General features: G+C 54.0%; 1 protein-coding gene across 1 annotated transcript in view; it reads right to left on the bottom strand.

Annotated features, from left to right (window-relative positions):
* ARHGEF10L (Rho guanine nucleotide exchange factor 10 like) overlaps positions 1-11,545 on the bottom strand; it is a 141,543-nt gene extending 129,998 nt beyond the window's left edge. The window contains exon 1 of the mRNA XM_075994489.1: positions 11,417-11,545. The gene's annotated coding sequence lies outside the window, so the exon portion shown is untranslated. The remainder of the gene's footprint in view (positions 1-11,416) is intronic.
* Between the last annotated feature and the right edge of the window lie 1,982 nt (positions 11,546-13,527).

The raw sequence follows: 13,527 nt of genomic DNA, 5'->3' as shown, positions 1-13,527 counted from the left end.
CCTCAGCTCCTCTGTCGCCCTCTCTGCCTGTCATGTCCTCTCCCTGGTGCCAAGTCCCCTTCTCCGCAAGCGGCTCAGGCCAGTGAGGCTGCGCTCTGGCCAGTGGTGGGCTCAGCGCCGCCCGCCCTCCCGGCACCACCCCTCACCTCGCTGTGACTCACCGTCTACTCTCAGCACCGTTTCAAGGGCGGATGAAGGGTGGGTGTGTCTATCGGGGCCCAGAGAACCAGTTTTGCTGAGAGCTCCACGGGCTGGGACGAGGCGCTCCCTCAGCGCTCAGGAAGAAGCCTGCGCACACCCTCTGCGCTGCTCTGGTCTCTGAAGTCCGGCTTTCAGTTGACCCTTGGGGCAGTTAGCTAGCCTCTTCCTGCCTGGTCATCGCACCTAACACGAAGCCGGTAACGCTCACCGCCCTGTTGAGTACACAGTAAAATAATATGCAGAGCAGCGGCCCAGTGTCTGGCACAGACTGCTGCCAAAGAATAGTCCTTATCCTAATCTGCTATCGATGACACTAATATATAGGCAGCTGTGTTATTTTCTCAAGGCAATCTCCCCTTAGCCCCCCGACAGCAGCAGACAGAAGTAGAAAATGTAGCAACTGTTTGACTCGTGCAGACTCCTAGAAACCTGAAACCTTACACTCAGGGATCATTAGACTTGGGAGAGACCCTAGATTCTCAACCTGCCCATCTCACAGAAGAGGAAACTGAGGCTTAGGGTGAAGGCGGGGGCAGAGTGAATGAAATGCCGCCCAAGCTCTCCTGGCCGATTCAAGGAAGAACCCAGGCATCTGGCCGCTCCTGAGGCCCTGGAGCTCTGGCGAGAGCAGGAGGCCGGAATCTGGGATGCTGGGTTCTGGTCCCAGGTCTGCCCCAAGTGGCCGTGGGGTGATGAACCAGGCGCTCAGGCCCATGGAGCACCATGACTACACGAGAGAACTTTAGGAGTTGCCTAGATCAGGGTGTCCCAAAGTCGGGTAGGCAGAATGCTGGAGCCCCACCAGATCCTATCAGGTGATTTGCCAAGGAAGGGACTCAGGCTCAGGGGAACAAAGTCTGGCAGGAACCAGAGGGGTTTCATGGGAGGGCTCCAGAATCAGATAGATGAGGGTTCAAGTTCTGCCATTCACCAGCTGTGTGACTTTGGGCAAGTTGCTTACCCTCTCTGTTCCTCAGCTGCATCATCTATAAAATGAAGATAATGACCATACATATCTCACAAGATTGCCACAAAGAACTGAAACAAGACAATGCCTGGTGCCCGGCACGCTCTAGGTCCTCAGGAAACACTGGTTATTATTTCAATTCTATAGCTCACATTTAACATTGTCTCTGCTTCACAGACGAGGTGACCAAGTCTCCAGAGAGGTAAGACATCTGCCCAAAGGGACTCACAAGGGCAAGGCTCTGGAAACTGCTCCCCATTTCTCCTGGTCCCCGAGAACAAGGCCTCTGCTGGCATGTTCCCACCCCAGGGGGAACTGCCTCCCTGGCCTCCTGTGACCTGTTAATCAAGTCTGTGGCCCCCTTGGATTTTCCGACCCTCACTGGAAAGGAAGCAGATGCCCAGGAAACTGCTTAAACAACCCGTGTGGGTCTGGGGAGGCCCAATCCCAGCTCCCAGCAGCAGCCCGGCTCCTCCTGCCCAGAGCCACCAACCAGCGACTGTCCTCTGAGACTGCAAAAGGACAATGTTTAAAGCCACAAGGGGACCTGCAGGTGACAACCTCCAACTGGAGCCTCCAGTGAGCCCCTCCCTGGGGTTACTCAACACCTGTTTCTACCCCTGAGACTGGTTGTGTCACTTAAGAGACCACTCCAAGCCTGGACACCCTGTTATGCTGTGTGACCTCAGGAAGGTTGCTTAACCTCTCTGACTCAGGAAGTTTTTTGGAAAAGAGAAATGAGCAGAGTTAGGGAAGCACTAAGGAAGCAGCAGCGTTCAGAGAATGACCTAGGAATCAGAGAGCCAGTTAACAGCCTCAAAAGGTGTCTTCTATCCCTTCTAACCAGTCTCTACCCAGAACAGAAAGTTCTGATCACGTCATTCCCTGGCTTGAAACACTTGAACGGCTGCCCATGGCCCTCAAGATAAAGCGCAAGCTCCTAGTGAGATGGACAGGGCTCTTCCGCACCACCCCACCGCGCCCTCCTGACTCTTCCCTCACCCCAGCCTCTGCCCTGCCTGGAATGCGTCCTCTCCCCGACCTCCCTCGCTGCCTCTTCCACCGCTTGGCTTAGCTCCCCGGGAAGCCTCCTCTGAGCCCTCCACCTGGGTGGGCCCCCTCCCTCCCGTCCTGCAGCTGGTTACACGCCTGCCTCCCCCTCCAGACTGAGGGTCACCATATCTGACTCCTCTTGGCACCCAGTAGGTGCTCAATAAATAGGAGTTGGAAGGAGAGGAATGCAAGGACAGGAGAATGAAAACAAACTAACTAAACCACAAGCTTTGCTATCCTCCTCTGCAGAGCAGGAATGTCGTGGGCGAAGTAGCCGGACCGCCTGCGTGGCGTGGATCCTCACTCCCCAGGCGGCCGTGTGTGCGCCCTGCTCGCCGGCGTGTTGGTTCCCCCTCTGCGCCTCCCCGCTTCGCTTCCGTAAAGTGAGATCCCAGTAGCACCTGCCCCTCACAGACTTCGCGTGAGGACTCCGTGGGCTAATCCTCCCCAAGTGCTCAGCTCAGCCCCTTGCACATAAAGGTGAGTTCCTTGTACCCCCCTCCCCCAGCTCCCAGGCTGCCCCTCCTCCATCACCCAACTGCAAATGTGGGTTCCCAGACCTCTCCTCCACATTTTCCCCCTGGGTGGGCCCACCTGTCCCCTCTAAATGCTAATGAAGCCCAAGTCTGATCTCCAGCCCAGAGGCTCTCACTACCCTGGACTTGTAAACAGCCTCCCCGTGGAAACCTGCCCCAAACTGAATCCTTGGTTTCTCCAAAAACCATGCTCCCTACTCCCTCTTAACCATCTCGCTTAACCACCACCCACCCAGAGACTCAAAAGAAGAATCCAGAAGTCACACTTGTTTTCTCTCTTTCCCTCACCCCGTGCATACAATCTGCCAGCCATTCCAGATGATTCTATCTCTGATACATAACCCAAATCCAATGCTTCTCTCCAATTGCACTGCCACAGCCAAATCCCAATCGAAGCCTTTCCTCTGGCCGCCACGTCCCCCTCTGCCCTGGCCCTCTGCAGCCACTTCTCCTCCCAGCAGGCAGAGGATCTTTTCCAAAGGCAAATCCGCCACTCCCCTGCCTTTGAAGTTGGACTGGAGTGATCAGTGACTTTGAATGCAGGTAAAATACTCAGCGGGGATGCCAGGCACGTTTATTAAGCACAACTGAAACAAATACTAGGTGCTACAGTTTGCTAAATTTGCATGGCAGTTGTTTATGGTCTCCTTTGCTGGTCTGTGGGTGAGCGGAGGGTGAGTCCTCATCTCACTCATCTTTGTGACCGTCCCTCACCTCCCAGCACCAAGCCAAGTGCTTCCACAGCATAGACGCTTGGCAAGTATTTTTGAATAAATTATCTGGGGAAAGGTAAATTTCTTAAATGAGTTCATAATACCGGGAATCTTGGAACTGTACTTCATTAGTAAAGGTATATGCGGAAATAGAAAGCAAACCTCCAATGTCTCCCCTTTGCACCCAGGATAACGATCAATGCCAGCTTCTCTGCGCAGCCTCTCCTGCCTGCACACTCCTCCCCTCCTCCACGGCTAGCACCAGCCAAGTTCGTTCTGGCCTCAGGGCCTTTGCATTTGCTGTACCCTCTGCCTCGGAGGTGTTAACTTCAGATCTTGGCAGAGATGGCTCCTGCTTGCCTTTCGGCTAAATGTCTCTCTTTACAGAGAGCTCCCTGACCACCTCCAGCTAACAAATTCTGCACCCTCACCCCCACATGCAGCCTCTCTACCCCCAGCCCCAGTCACCCCGTCACATGGGGCTGTTTCCTTCACAGGACTTATTACATAACATGTGGTCGTTCTGTGAATTTGATTTTTGTCTTCTCCACCATCACATAAGACCTACAAGGGCAAGGTTATGCTGGCCTGCTCACTGTTGTAATTGCAAGGGCTCAGAATATGCCATCCCAAAATACTCCTCCTTGGCATAGGTATGTTGTGATCAGTTCTGGAGGGGAGCAGATCATTTTGAGCTGGAGGCACTTGAGAAGCAGCAGACACAGGAAAATCTCTCTGCCTCCCTCTTTCTGCCTAAAGGCAGGCCATAAATTTCCCTTGGCAAAAGTGACATAAATTCCATATGCAGAGGTGGCCCCCTCTCCTTTATCTTATCTGCATAATGAACCTTCCTAAACAACCCTTATCTATCATACACTTCCTAATCACCTTCTCCCTGAAATTTACTGCCCCTAGGAGCCCAAACCCTCTTTCCCTCTGCCAAGCACTTCCCCATAATGTATCGCCCTTTGTTAGAATGGTATATAAGCCCCTGGATCTAACTGCCTCTTTGGGTTTTCATTTCTCTTTGGAGCCCCTTTACTGTAAAAAACATTAACATCAAATAAAATCTATATTCCTTTCCTCCTATTAATCTGTCTTTTGTCAGTTTAATTCACAAGCTTCATCACAGAACCCAAGGTAAAGTTTTTCCTACATAATAATAGCAAATGTTGCTAAGCTCTAACTTGGACCTGAACATCCTACTTGCACTTTCTTGTTAAAACCGCTATGACACAGCTAAAAACTATGACACAGCTATGAGGAGTGTCCCTATTTTATAGGTGAGGACACTGAGATACAGACGGGTCAAGTGCATTGCCCAACATCCAGTGTAGACAGATTCCCAGCAAGAAGCAGGGTACCCCTCTGCACCCAGAGCCCAGCATGGCCAGGCCCGTCATGGGCCCTAAGTAGGAACTTGCCAAGTGAGCAAACCAATCACTGCACAGATAAGTGACACACAACACAGTATTGACACAGGCTGTCTTTGGATGGAGAAATAAAGGGTAAATTTCTAGCCGGGCGCGGTGGCTCACGCCTGTAATCCTAGCACTCTGGGAGGCTGAGGCAGGCGGATTGCTCGAGGTCAGGAGTTCGAAACTAGCCTGAGCAAGAGCAAGACCCCATCTCTACTATAAAAATAGAAAGAAGGCCGGGCGCTGTGGCTCACGCCTGTAATCCTAGCTCTTGGGAGGCCGAGGCGGGCGGATTGCTCAAGGTCAGGAGTTCAAAACCAGCCCGAGCGAGACCCCGTCTCTACTATAAATAGAAAGGAATTAATTGGCCAACTAATATATATATAAAAAATTAGCCGGGCATGGTGGCGCATGCCTGTAGTCCCAGCTACCCGGGAGGCTGAGGCAGAAGGATCACTCGAGCCCAGGAGATTGAGGTTGCTGTGAGCTAGGCTGACGCCACGGCACTCACTCTAGCCCGGGCAACAAAGTGAGACTCTGTCTCAAAAAAAAAAAAAAAAAAAATACAAAGAAATTAATTGGCCAACTAATATAAATATATATAAAAAAAATTAGCTGGGCATGGTGGCGCATGCCTGTAGTCCCAGCTACTCGGGAGGCTGAGGCAGAAGGATTACTTGAGCCTAGGAGTTTGAGGTTGCTGTGAGCTAGGCTGACGCCACGGCACTCACTCTAGCCTGGGCAACAAGCGAGACTCTGTCTAAAAAAAAAAAAAAAAGGGTAAATTTCTCTCTGTATTTTCTGTTTTCTTCAGTGGTCATGCAATACATGCATTACTTAAAGTAAAATAAATGCTTATTTTAAAAGAAATTCAAAGGTTCCGGGTAATGTCTAAGTTCAGGAACAGCTTTCTTCAATTTCCCAAGACTGTTATTTCCCTACTTAATTTAACCATTGTTTTTCTAGGGAAATTGAATAAAAAGCCCGCATTTTTAAAGCGGCTCCAAGTCTCCCACTTCAAACAATGAAGAGAGGGGAGTAAGAGCGCTGGCTCCTGCCGCCTGTGCTAACGGCTGGAATTCAGGGTGCATGCCAATCAGGCAGGACCGGAACAGGGACTTGCACTGAGGGAGCGGCAGTCCGGGGCCGACTCTGGGGAGAGGAGGGGTGGGGAGGGGTCCGAAACCCAGAAATGCAGCCTCGCCTCAGTACCAGCGGGCCAACATGGGCCGGTGCCATCACAAACCACCTGCATTGCCCTGGACTGGAGAAGTCTCTGCAAAAGGTGGTGGCGGGGCCTGGCCTGAGACCACCTTCTCAGCCTCTAGGCTGGCGGGAGGATGACCCCATGGCACAAAGCTCAGTGTCAGGCTCTACCCAAAGGTGGGTGCAACCCGTGCCTATGGCCAAGTGGTCAACTGTCGTTTGCTATTTCCCACGGCATATGGGCACTGCTGCTAGGAGTTGTCAAAGGAAAAATTTAAATAACCCTTTATTTTGCCACCTGAAGACAGCCTGTCTCACTACTGTGGTGTGTGTCACTCATTTATTGAGTGACTGGTTTGCTCACTTGGCAAGTTCCTACTCAGGGCCCACGATGGGCCCGGCTGTGCTGGGCTCTGGGACCCTGCTCCCTGCCTGGGCTCCTTCTACATTGGACCTTGGGCAACTCACTTGACTCATCTGCATTTGAGAAACCTCACATGTAAAACAGGGACACTCCTAGCAGCTATGTCATAGCGTGTGGGGATTTAACACCCCCTGCCCCGGGCCCTAGGAGGGCTGGCACGGCTCGGGAAAGGACACGGCACAGGGCGGAGAGGCAGGTTCTGGGCAAGCAGAACAAGGTGCCTGTGTTGCTGCCACCTCTTAGCAGCATGACCCCGAGCAAGCAAGATCACGTGCCCAGGCCTCAGCCCCAATGGGGGAAAATGGAGACAATGACACACCCCCTCTTGGGGTGGCTAAGGACTGAACAAGCTCCTGAGAGCCACGCACTGCCACGGTGCCTGCCACTCCATAAACATGAGCCATCAATACCAGCTCTCTCCATAAATACAAGCCATTATTAGCTCCTCCTGACCCAGAGGCCCATGTGGGTTCTGGGGTTCTATTCTCAGCCTTGACCCTGAGCCACAGGGTGACGAACCCAGCCAGCTATGACCAGACTGGGCCTTGCCAACACTGGGTGAAAAAACGTGTATTAACTTCAAACTAAGAATGGCAAAGTGTGCTGACTCCAGACATGTAGCAAATGTCTCCCTCCCCTCCTCAAAGGGAAGAGAGAAAGAGGATAAAAGATCTCAGGGCCCGCCTGGTCCAAATCCTGCCACCTACAAACACTGTGGCCTCAGATAAGTGACTCAATTCTCTGAGACTAAGTTTCCTCATCCATAAGATAGGAAAATAGTGCCTACCTGCAGGATTGATATGGAAACTAAATGAATTGATGCATGAGAAATATCTGGCACATGTAGGCATAAAGTCAACATCAATTGCCTTTAAACAAATAACTCTCAATTAGCTGTCTAAATTAAGGATAGAAGTAGCAGAAGTTACAGAAAAAATTAGCCAGGTGTGATGGTGCATGCCTGTCATCCCAGCTACTTGCGAGGCTGAGGCTGGAGGATCACTTGAGCCCAGGAGTTTGAGGTTGCTGTGAGCTAGGCTGATGCCACTGCCCTCTAGCCCAGGTGACAGGGTAAGACTGTCCCAAAAAACAAAAAATTGCAGAAGTTATTTTTATCTTAGCTTTTCTGATATTATTGGGAGTGGGGAGAGGGGAAAACCTACCTTCCCAACTAAGTTTTGTTTGGCCTGATATTAAACTGGAAATCTTTTCTGAGAATCCACCAGCCACACATGCAGGGCCTGAAACAGCAGCAAGCTTTGGGGATAACAGGAAACTACAAAGAAATCCTGAAGATTCAGGGAGGGGGAGTGAGCCACAGAGCACAATGCCCCTGACAGCAAGGTGTGGCAGGCCTCCTTTGCTGGTACCCAGATGACGCTGCGCCCTCTGACCTGAGGAGGGTTCAGCACTTTCCCTGCTCTGCCTCAAGCCCTGCAGACTTTTGACTCACCTGACACCTGAGCCAAACTGAACTTCCAGCAGCTCATGCCTCTGAGCCTTTGCACATGCTGTTCCTCCTACCCAGGCCTTTTCCCTGTCCCCACCCCATTATCCTGCTGTATTCCACACATTCCTCCACTGTATGTAACTTTGCATGTTCCATCTCCCCACCACAGATCACAGGCTGACTCTGCTCTTTCACATGGTCCCTGAATCCATATGGCTGGGTCAGACCCACTGTGGCCTGAACCACCCCAGGCAGCTCTAGCCACCCATGTCCTGGACATCGCATCTCCACCAATCCCGAGCTACTTGTCCACAGTCCATCCTGAGACGCCACCGCTGCCTTGCCTCTCAGATGTCTGGGTCATCCTGAGTGTGGGTATACAATCAATGGCAAAGCCAGCTCTCAACTAACTGAATCTCTCTCTCATCCCATTTCCCCTCTTCCTGGTGCATGGTAATAACTCACTTGCTGGGGTGGAGAGATCATTTGATTTGAGGGGAATGTACAGCCCCCACCACCACGCATGCCCAGCCCTGCAGCTGCCCCTCTTACTCTGCACCCATGAGCACACTGTAATCAGCCCTGGAGCAGTGTCACACCAGAATGTAAGTTCCAGGGGAGGACCTGCCCTCCAGGGAAGGGATGCTCACTGCTAGATCCCCAGTGGTGTGCTGGTAAATGTTTAACAACTGGCTCTCTAGGAGAAAAGACCCTGATTTGCAGTGTTTGCCAATTTCTATGGTGTAAATACTCTCACTATGGACAATTTTAAGCTACCACATGACATCACTCAACATAGAGTTGGAAAGAGATGTGCAGTGGCACACCACTATATACCCACATACACATACGTATATACAAAAAGGCACCAAAAAAAATCACAAATGTGTAGGTAATAGTAAAATACAATAAAATAATTAGAAAATAATTTTGAGTACTTATTATCTTTTTAAATATAATTTATTTAATTATAAATTTATATACTCACAACTTTTTATAATGGCTGTTTATCAGCCAGTCCACAAAATTCCTGGAACTTAGCAATCAGCTCTCGTGCACAGGTGCAAGCTGACTCCCAGCACACCACTCCACCCAGGGCCCAGCAGAAGCTCTGGTCACTCCTGGGAACTTTATCAGACCAGGACCCTGCAGGAAAGTGGCTCTGATGCCCTCCACTAGGCAAAGAAAGGTAAGGAACTCTCCAGGGACACAGCAAGGAAGCAGCTAAGCTGGGCCCGAGGTGGCAGAGGGGGTGGAACGAGAACTTTGGCACACGTTGTTGTTTATGAGTCTGATTCTCTCTCCTGGACTTTAGACCCCTTGAGGGCAAGAACAGTGGGTCATTCACCATTGTCCAGCTGGGTGACAGGAATACACAAGCACTAAGACAAGCTTGCAGAAGAAAGCAAGGACTGGGTAGCTAGGGAGACCCAGGCTGAGTCTTGGCTCCTTCGCTGATTTAGCTGTGACCTTCAGCAGTTACTTAAATGCTGCATACTCATTCTCCTTCTCTGTAAAATGGGTATGAACTCATCTTCCCTGCCTAATTAGCAGGGTGTTGTCGAAACAAAAAGATAGCGGATGTGAAAGTGCAATATAAATCTAAGTTGTTATTATCTTATCATAACGTATATATCACCCACTTTATCTTTTCAAAACTTATCTAAGATGATTACATATACTCTTTCCACTCTGTTGCTTCTCAGAGTATAAGAGGTACATGCTTGAAGCACCTAGCACGTGGCACTTAGCACATATTCTACATGTCTGTTAATTAATGTGCTATTTCTCTAATTAACAGTAGGCCTTCCTCTTCTACTAACCTGGCAGCTGGAGTCTACCAGCTTCCCCCTCCCCTTCTTTAACACTGAGGAGTAAAAACTTCAAACAGTGGAATTTAGGAACCATTAGTTACGAGGCATTCATTTAGTCAGCAACTATTAATTGAGCGCCTACTACATGCCAGGCACTGTTTCTAGCTGGTGATCAAGGACAGACACAGTCCCTGCTCCATCAGCAGGTATAAAGGAACCACCCTGATGGGGGCAGGGTGGGAGAACATAGGGAGCCAGCCCGGTCCCCAAGAGAGGAAGAGGTTCCCCGAATGAGAAACCAAAGAGGTAAAGGATGGGTCCCACTTTCTGGACACAGGAACAGTGAGCACAAAGGCTCTCTGGTGGAGGGGCAGGCCCAGGAGACCTCAGGAAGGCAAGTGAGGTGGAGCAGAGCAAGAATCAGACTGGGCACAACATAAGGCCTTACGAGGAAGGTCTGAGCTTCACCCTGATAGCCCGGGGAAGGGGAAGGTCAGCCCTCACCCCATAGTCACAGGGAGCTTGGCGACTTCCAGACTGTGCCCTCCTTTCTAGTGTGTGCGCCCGGGGCCTGGCCACGGTGGCGGCACAGTGCTGGGCGGACGGACAGCTTGCTGCTGCAGTTTCAGGCAGTCCAGGCAGAGCCTGCAGGGCAGGGCTGTGCATTTTAATGAGCCCATACAACCTGCCCTCTCTCCCCAGCCTCTGAGGAGGAGCAGATGGGGCTATGGGCAGGCGGCGAACTGCTTCCCTGCTTGAATCCCCTAGGGGGGACGAGGGCTCTGAAGCAGCCGCTCAACTCCACAGCCGGTGGGAAGTGTGGCCCAACCACCACCACCTCTCTGCTGGGACAGAGGCAGGGTCCCCTGGCTCTTACAGCCAAAGGAAGATCCGGACCCCTGCCCGGGATCCCGCCCTCGGAGAGGGAGGAAGAACTGTCCTCAGGCGCCCCTACAACCAGGCCCGGGCTCCCTGTCAGAGGCCATGCTGGGCGACCAGGAGGCTGGTCTCCACCCTCAGGGGGGCCCACCCGGACATCCGTCCCACCCCAGGGAGCACCCAGGACAGCCCCAGCCTCTGCCTGAGCATCCTCTCCTCCCAGTCCCCTCCTGCGTGGGGCCACCCTGTCCCGCCTCCTGTGTCCGTGTCTGGTGCGGTCTGGGTGGGAGCAGCCGGCCCGCAACAGAGAGGCGACAGGAGCACTCCCTGACTGCCCGCGACCCGGGGACACCCTCACCCAAGACCCAAGGTCAGCGCAGGGGGAGGCGGACCACAGCGAAGGGTGGGGAAAGCGAGGCACAGGGCGAGGGCGGGTGGGGATTCCCAAACCGTCCCCAAGCCGGTGGAGGTCTCTCTCTCACACTCACACCCCGCCTCAGGCTGATGCACAAAGGCCACACTCAGGCCAGCGACACAAGAAGAGGGACCCCCACACACGGACGGCGCAGGCTCGGGGCTCTCACGCCCGGGGACACACACACAGCCACCCCCGGGCTCGCGGCGACACACCCAGGGCGGCCCGCAGGAGACGCGGGCTCCAGAAGCCGCTCCCACACTCCGACTCGGAGACACACAGCGACCGCGCGGAAGCAGGGACCCGCCGGGCCCAGGGCGACGCGGCCGCCCTCACTCACCGGCCTCGGCCGCCGCGGGCCCGCGCCTTTGTCGTCCGCGCCGCTCACAAAGGCGCCGGCGGCCGGGCCGCGCCTCAGCCCCGCAGGCCGCCGGGGGCGCCCATGGCCGGGACAGCGCCCCCGCCGCGCCGCGCCGCGCCGCCGAGCCAATGGCCGCGCCGCCCGCCGCCGCCAGGTCGCGGCCCGCCGGGAGTGCGCCCGCGCCGCCCGCCGCCCGGGCCGCCGCGCACGGCACGACGCGGCGCCGCCCCCGCCCGCCAGCCCGCCCGCCCGCCGGCCCGGGCCGCCGCGGCTGAGGTCAGCGCTTAACCCCTGCCGGCCAGGCCGCCAGCCCGCCGGCCCCGCGGTTCCGCCGTCCCCGCCGGGTCGCCCCACAGGCAGGGGGCGCGGCACCCCGCCCCGCCTCCCGCCACACGGGGGGGAAACTGAGGCCCGCGGGGGTGTGGCCTGGCCCAGGCCACGCGGCGACCTCCTCGCCTCTCCACCCCCAGTGCCCCCTTTCGCCGCTGCTCCCGCCAGACGCTCCCACGCACCGGCTCGCGTCCCGCGTCCCCCTTCGCAGGCCCCGCAGGCAGCACGCCGGCTGCTAGTGTCTCCTGCCTCACTCCCAGGAGTGTGCCCTCAGGTCCCGACTCCTGGAACTGCCAGGGGGAAAACCTAGGCTTGTGATCTGCCCCCAGCCAGTCTCCCCCCATGGTGCCTGACATCAACGGGGGCAGCGCAGCCTGGCACCCCCGCCTCGGATAAACACCGTGGTAGCGACAGCCCTCACAGCCGCAGGCATCACTGTGCTGAGGCCATGAGGTCCGCTCGCTGACCCGGCAACACCCGGGTGATGTAGCCCCATTTTCCCCATGAGAATACTGGGGCTGAGCTGGGAGCCAACTTGCCAAAGCTCCGGGGCATCACAGGGGTGGGATGGAGATCCTAGCACTCCCCTCCCTTCTGCCTGAAAGCTGCCAAACACCAGTTACTCCCTCCCAGAATTCCAAAGAGGGCCTCAGGATATGATGCAATTAATTATAGTTATCAGGTCTTTCATTAAGATTATCCCTGTTGTTATTAAACACTCCCTGGCTACCTCTCTATTTGCAAGGAAATTCACACTCAGGCTTATCAGCAATTACTCCTGGGTTGATAATAATAAGCTCTGCGTCCTCCACAGGGTACAGGTGCATGAAGGTTGAAATCATTGTTGGTTCAGTCAATACAGCCAGCAAAAACATTTTTTTTACACCACTCCCTGTTTGTCAGGTACCAGCCTGGGGTGCGGGGGATGGTACCCATGAAACCAGGAACCAGACAGACCCAGCCCTGCCCCCTCTGGTCTCATAGACTAGGAGGAGGCACAAATAAACAGAACGCTACAGTGCAGGGAGACAAGCCACACACAGACAACGCTCAGAAATCAGCTTATTCATGGATTGGTTGGCTTGCTTTTTGTCCAACTCTACACGAGAACATAAGTGCCATAGAGCTTGTCCATAGAGTCGTCCTAAGCCCCAGGCCTAGGGCAACACGAGCTCGTAGTTAAGTAGGCAGTAACTATACTGCATTCCAGACATCCTCCCAGGCAGGCAGAAGACATCAGGGAACAAAACAGGTACCGCCCCTGCCCTGGTGGAGCTTCCATTCCAGCGGGGAATAAACAAACCGGGGTCAGGACAGCAAAGAAGAAAGTTTCTAGAATGCCATCAAATCAGGAAGAACACTTCAGATGTCCATTGAGTGAATTCAGGGCACATGGCATTAAGCCTCGGACCAGAATGTGGACCTTTGGGTCCTGCACTCACAGCCAGAGCCGGGCACACATCTCGGACCTGTACTCAGAGCCTTTCGGGATCTGCTCTAACCCTCTCCTTGGCCATCTTATTAATATTTCCTGATTCCACTCCAAGCTCTCCTCCTGGGCCTGAGCCCTTCTGAGCCCTCCAGTCCAGGATGCCCATGCCCTCCTTTAGTCATGCTAAGTCTTACCCTCCCCTCTAGAACCATCACAAGGCCCAGAATCCCCGGTGACTCCCCAAGAATCCCCAGAATCTCCCCAAGTGACTCCTCCATTCCTGGCCCCCGCTCCTCTGGGCTGTAGCACCTGGTGCTTTAGTTACAAG

Source organism: Microcebus murinus, chromosome 2 (genome assembly GCF_040939455.1).
Source record: "Microcebus murinus isolate Inina chromosome 2, M.murinus_Inina_mat1.0, whole genome shotgun sequence".
Lineage (NCBI taxonomy): Eukaryota > Metazoa > Chordata > Mammalia > Primates > Cheirogaleidae > Microcebus > Microcebus murinus.
The sequence above is the reverse complement of the archived record's forward strand: the minus strand, read 5'-3'. Positions and strand labels throughout refer to the sequence as shown.